Source organism: Lycium barbarum, chromosome 7 (genome assembly GCF_019175385.1).
Source record: "Lycium barbarum isolate Lr01 chromosome 7, ASM1917538v2, whole genome shotgun sequence".
Classification (NCBI taxonomy): Eukaryota; Viridiplantae; Streptophyta; class Magnoliopsida; order Solanales; family Solanaceae; genus Lycium; species Lycium barbarum.
The window spans coordinates 4,724,366-4,731,813 of NC_083343.1; positions in this window are offsets into that span (position 1 = coordinate 4,724,366).

A 7,448-nucleotide genomic window follows, 5' to 3' on the forward strand; every position below is an offset into this window, starting at 1 on the left:
AAACCGATGGATATGAATTATATTTGCGGAAAAGGGTCAAATATACCCCTGTACTATTAGAAAAGGGTTAAATATACCCCTCGTTATACTTTGGGTTCAAGTATACCCTTCCCGTTATACTTTGGGTTCAAATATACCCTTATTTTATACTTCGAGTCCAAATATACCCTTTCTCCGTTAAAATTGTCCAAAGTGGACATGAGATATGACGTGACACTGATAACTTCAGCTCACCACCTCAACCCATTTACCCTTCTCTTACCTTTCTTCCACCACTACTATCTCCTCCCCTCCACAACCTTTGCAACCATTAGCAATGAAATGATTTTATTATACTTCCGGAGGGAGTTTAAATGAACTTCCTCTGGGATTTTGATAACCACCAATGAATTGCTACACGTGGGGAGGAGGATAAAACTCTTGATTAGCTTGATATTAACAATTATTTTCTCAATAAGATAAAGTAATCAACGTGCAGTGTCTCAATCTCTGAATTTAACTTTTTTGGTTTAATCTACTAACATATTCAATGATTTAAAAATTAACAGAACTTCTACCTTTTACTTGTCCTTTTTTCAAAATAAATTTTTTGTCTTAAGAATTTTATTGATGGTAGGAGATAATTCGCTGCATCATTACAAGTGAATTTTCTCTTTGCACCAAGCTGTCAAATGGATTTTCTCAGTAAAACTTTTGACTAGTATGGAAATAAATAAAATAGCCCCATGAATTGGCTATATAAACTTTTGCAGATTTAAGTCAAAAATAAAAAGGGAAAAAAGAAGCAAATAGAAAGAAGCAGAGAACAAGGCAATCTTTTGTTCACAAGATTAGGCTTTAATGTTTGGTTAACATATCACAGGGCAAAGCTCATCACGTTTTAACGGTTCTCCTAATTAGGACCTTAAAAAGTGGTGGTGTGATGGTGCTAATGGTTGTAAAGGGTGTGGAGGGAAGCAGAGACGGAGCCAGGATTCGAAGCTTGTGGGTTCGGGGTTCTAATTCTTTAAAGTTACTGGGTTCTTAATTAATAATTTGTACATATTTGACAAAAGTTTTAATACAAATATATGTTTCGGACAAAAGCTACTGGGTTCGGCCGAACCCACACCCAAAGGGCTAGCTCCGCCCCGGGAGGGAAGGAGATGGTAGTAGTGGAAGAAGAAGGGAAAAAGAGGGTAAATGGGTTGAGGTGGTGAGGTGGCATGCCACGTGATGTCCACCTCACCGAGTTGTCAGTGTCATGTCATATCTCATGTCCACTTTAGACAATTTTAACGAAGGAAGGGTATATTTGAACTCGAAGTATAAAAGAAGGGTATATTTGAACCCAAAATATAACGGGAAGGGTATATTTGGACCCAAAGTATAACGAGGGGTATATTTAACCCTTTTCTGATAGTACAGGGGCATATTTGACCCTTTTCCGTTATTTTTGGTTTGATTTTTATAATTTTAAAACCGACTAGATTGATTTGATTTTTGTTTTACCCCAAAACTGACTCCAACTGACTCATGAACACTGATATACACATGCCTTACCCTTACCTTTATGGAGTAGGGAGGTTGTTTCCGAAATCACTCCTTTCCTATCTTTTATGAAATTTTAAGAAAATGCTTTTATAGTTATAATTTTAAATATATTATGATTTTCTGTGATTATGAAAGTATGTTATTTTAAAAAGTAAAAAGCTTAAAGTTAAAGAATTTTAAAAATAGAAAAACCTTATATCATTGAAGAAAGGGCTAAGAAAAAATTCCTACACAAAATGAAATAGATGGAGTATTTCTTTATAATATTGTGTATTGAGACAAATTTTTATAATTAATTTTTTGATATTGTTCGCTTTGATCCAACCTTTGGCGGAATATCAAACTAGGCTAGTGGGTATCCTATTGACTCAAAGTGAATTCTTCTTTGGTGGATAAAATATAAAGATTAAACAGGTTGTTTAAACAAGAAAAATATAATATTAGTTTTCTGAAAAGATTTTGATAAAAAGGTTCAAAAGTAAGAGTGTTGCTTCAATTGTATATCTATGTTCTGTTTAATTGAGCAAGAGCGGAATCTTTGCTTTAAAATATCATTTAGTACGATGCTTGTAAATCAATCAGAATCAACCAAGAAAATTCATTTGGTTTTTAAGATATTGTCAATTAAGTTTAAGTATTTATATACGGTTAGTGTAAGTTAGTTTTACACTATCCTGCTATCTTTACTTATTGTAATAGGTAACATGTTTTATAATATTTTCAAATTCACGTTTTAAGAAGGTTTACTGTAAATATCAGTTGTATAACCTGAAAATGGATAATTTATAAGTTTGAAAATAAAACACGTTTACTTTGCAACAGTAGATAAAAGTGAACCAATAATAAAATAATTCTTATATTAACAATGTATAAAACTTAAACTCTTATTAGATAAATAAATATTTGGGGAGTTTCTTCCCCTTTTTTTTTGGCGTATTGTCATTCATCCTCAAATATAAGTAAAGAAAAACGCAAATCTTTGGCAAAATATATATTTGGGAGCAGAGGCAGATTCAAAATACATTAAAATTTGATTGATTCAATCTTCGAAAATATTGAATTCAGCTGAATCCAATATTTATATGGGAAATTTCAATAATGTACAATCCAGCATACAAAATTACATTTGTGTAGCCATATTTTTAAATTACAACCCGCATAGCCACTTTTTGACGATATACAACATTATATAACAATATACAACTTTATACACTTACTGTAGACAATGTATAAACCTTGTATAAAGTATATAAGAGGTATTTATTTTTACTTTTACACTAGTATATAATATTATACGAACTTATACAAGAGGTGTTTATACATAAGAGGGACTTATACATAATGTATAAGAGGTTTTTATATACACTTCTATACTATACCGTATAAAGATATCCGAGATAAGGTGGGAATGGCATCAGTGGAGGACAAGACGCGGGAAGCGAGACTGAGATGGTTTGGGCATGTGAGGAGGAGAGACACATATGCCCCAGTGCGGAGGTGTGAGAAGTTAGCTATGGATGGTTTTAGAAGAGGTAGAGGTAGGCCGAAGAAGTATTGGAGAGAGATGCTTAGACAGGACATGGCGCAGTTCCAACTTACCGAGGACATGACCTTAGATAGGAGGTTATGGAGGACTCAGATTAAGGTAGAAAGCTAGTAGGTAGTCGCAGTTTGGATATATAGTCTATTGTCGTTTGATACTTGCTATTATGTGTTGTTTCTTGTACTTCAATTATCTTATTTATCTGTGGTAGCTACTGCTTCCTTTTCTCAGACTGCTCTATCATGACTTGTTTGCTTTCTTTAGTTTCATTTTCATTTTGCTTTGAACTGCTTGTGCTTATTTGACCTTTTCTTATATTTTCTCTTGAGTCGAGGGTCTTCCGAAAACAATCTCCCTATCTTTCGAGATAGGGGTAAGGTCTGCATACACTTTACCCTCCCCAGACCCCACATTATGGGATTTCACTAGGTATGTTGTTATTGTGTTGTACCATACCATATAAAAGTGTAAACAAAAAAAGAGGAAACTGAAAAAATAAAGAAGCAACGTCAAAAAAAATACATTACCTGTGTTAGTTACAATTAACCACATACAAGGAACAAATAGGTAGAAAATTCATATCATATAAACATGCAAAATTGGAAGGAGAACGGGAAAATAGGAGCATCTAGCAGTTTGATAGGGGGCTAGCTCGGGTAATAAAAAAATTATGGACTAAAATGGGTAATTATTTTATCCTAATTGACATACAGTGTTAGTTTCCCAATATGTACTCCATCCACCTCTGTTTGTGGGGTGGGTGGAGGAAAATCAAGTCATGAGAATTCTTGTCTCTGAAATGCGATTTTTGTGACCTTTAGTTAGGCCCCGTTTGAAACCTGGTTTCAAACCATGTCTGGACATACAATTTGAATATTTTAAGTTGTATTTTCTCTTATAGACATAAAAACCCCACAAATTGTGAAAACTATCGAAACATTCTCAATTCTTATATAATCTTACCAAATGAGCAAATCATAGTTTATAACAAAATTAGTACACTACTAGAAGGCTTTTCTAAAAAATGCAACATCAATTAATCAAACTTTACTTTAATAAAATCGAAAATTTAACATGAATAGTAATTTAACTACTATTTAATATAATCTTCTTACATAAATTAAAGATTGATAGACATAAATAAAAGTTGGTGGAAGTTAATGAGATTGGTAAATGATTGATGGGGGTAATTGTTAAAAGTATTTACTAACTTATGGTTTTTTTTTTACAAAATATTAACTTATGGATTAAATTTTGTATTTAAAAAAGTTGAAACCATGGTTTCAAACTCAAACCATTTTTTTTGGATGATTTGGGTTCAAACCATCATTTCAAACCAGGTTTCAAACCACGACTAAAAATTGATAGCCAAACGCTGGTTTGAAACCATGATTTCAAAATTGATGGCCAAACGCCTACTTAGTTCAATTAACAAAAAAAGATCACATGTTAAACACAGTAAAGTTTCATGGCCATCTCATTTCTGTCAATCATCATGTGAAAATAGACAATGAGTACAACATATAATGCTGTAAATTTTAAAAATATATTTCATCATTTGAAATTATTTTTGCTTAATGTACATGGAAATAGTTGTAATTTTAATGAAATTAATGCAGTATTGCAAGCTTACTTATTTGCTGTTTGCAGTAAAATGAAATGAAAATCGGAAACTGGAGCTAAAAATTAAACTGAGCTGATGCTGCAATCCTGGAAGCCTGAAGGAAATTCAACTGCCTTTGTTCCATACCACCTGTTCTGGTGAGAGCTTGGAGGTGTGAAAGATGGAAGCAATTCAAGACATTGGGATTTTTGGGCAATCTGCACGATTGTCCTATTCGGGGGTGGTCTTTATTTTTTTGCCCCTCAAATTGTTAGTCTTTAATTTTTGCCCTTCACCTAAAACATCCCGAGGATCTGGGTTCGAATCACAGTTCAATCAAAGAAAAAAAATCACAAGGCAGAATTTCGTAGTAAAATTAGGTTTATTTGGGCAAAAGTCAGGCCTTATTCCAGCAGAGTGAAAAAAAAAAGTTGTCTTACAAAATTTCGCAAGATAAACTTTTGCCTTAATAAAAATTCTGTCTTAAAAGCCTTATCAGGCAGAATTTTCGCGAAGCCTTGCCTTACAATTTTTTTTTAATTGACCGGGGGTTCGAACCCAGAACCTCGGGGTATTTTAGGCTACTTTTTAAAGCGAAGAGAAAAAAATTAAAGACCAGCAATTTGAGGGGCAAAAATTAAAGACCAACGCCTTTGAAGGCCAATCCGTGCAAAAAAAATGAGGTTTTTTTTTTAGCTTAAACTGCATGTTTTAGTTTTCTGCTTTTAGTTCTGCTTGGTGTTGCTGTATTTTCCTAACTGTAAGACTCTTTTTGCTTTTAATAATCCCACCAATCACTAAGGTGGTTTTAGTTTTTTTTTTTTTTTAAAAAAAATGAAAATTGGGAACTCTTTGATGTGAAATTAAACAGTTTGTATTAATATATATGACATGGGATTGTCTGAAAATCTAATATATTAAGAAATTCAATTTATTATTATTATTATTAATATTATTATTATTATTTTACCTGATGTGCACAAAAATTTCATGTTTAAAGTATTTAAGACAAGAAAAAAGTTGCAAATTACGATATTAATATGAAGAGATGATATGAATTACAATTTTTGGGATGCTGTACGCCCCGAACCATGGCCTGGGCGAAACACAGCACTCGGTGCCTTACTGCATGTGACCGAGCGAACCACATAGCTTGCTGAATCATCATGAGACATAACATGAGCGGAATATAACGTGCATGCATGATGAGCCTTTATAAAACGTAGTAAGTCATAATACTTAATAAAAATACTTGTTTAAACATGAGTGCGGAAATAACATGAATGAGCCAAAATGGCTATACTACTCCGAATGTCTGACATAACATAACTGACTTGTCTAGTCTATGAAACCTCTATCATGAGTCTGACTGGAAAACATACTTACTGGGACAAGGCCTCCAGCATACCTTAGATGCATAACTAATCATAAAACAAAAGTTGACTAAACCCCGAATGAGATGGGGCTCACCAATAAGCTGATACGAATGCTGTCCTACTGAGCAGATGTGTCGTCCTGTATATCAGTACCTGCATCGTGAAATCCAGGCCCCCGAGCAAGAGAAAGGGGACGTCAGCACATTGAATGTACTGGTATGTAAAGCAACTGAAAGAAATAACATGGGACATGGAATAACATGATAAGAACTGAAACTTGGTCATGAACATGAATACATACATATATATATATATATAAAACATGATAAAAATATCATAAGTAGGGAGAGCAATAACTTATAATCGATCCATGGTCTGGTGCTTGCGTCCCGCCAGCAGAACACTCAGTCCTTGCCAGGGAATATGAGATTTAATAAAATATGAAAGGATCCAGTCATTATGAGAGATCGTCCGGAACATGGGTAGATCGATCCTCATCCTACCGTGGCTACGTAGTTTCAGGCTATCTGAAGCCTTCCTCGGTAATTAAAGCAACTCCAAAAAACTTGAACATGTAAAATAAGTGGCACTTGCTGCCCATGTTTTTCATGAATATAACTTGCTTGTACATAGATATCATGAATTATAGCTTGCTTGCATGAACTTGTAAAACATGTATAGTATTTTCTTGAAAATAGCATAATATATCATAAACTAGTATGCATGAACCCATGGAATGAGATATATGGGTTTTTCATAGATTACAGATAGATTCTTAATAATCATAAAGAAATATTAAGAACTCAATGATGGAACTATAACAATTCATACATAATATAATCATGGACATAGACCTAGGGTTATCATGAGCATAGTATAGAATAGAAACCCTAGTTTTGTAAAGTTTCATACTTTATGGATTAGGAGGCGTGGGGAAGAACAATGATGTTCCCACACGTACTTAGTAACTCTACATACCTTAGTCGCTCCAAAACTTGAATTAAAGACTGGAGCTTTGAAGAAGATTTCCAAAATCTTGAATTCTTGAACCTTGAGATGGGTTTTCTTGAAATCCCTAGTTTATGAACAATGATTTCTTGCTTAGATTACAAGATATATATATATATATATATATATTAGAATTGACTTGGAATGATTAGAAGGGTTTACTTAAGTTAGAAAGAGATTAGGGACTTGAATTCAACCTAGAATCATGATAAAACTTACCTTGTAGGGTTCTTGAGGCTTGGGACTTGTTCTTCCTGACTTTAGGGTAATTTTTCGTGACTAGGAGTGTTAGGGAAATAAACCCCAAGCTTAAATATAACTTACCCCAAGCTTAAATATAACTTAAAACGCGAAATCCCGACTTTTTGACCCGAACCCGACCTGT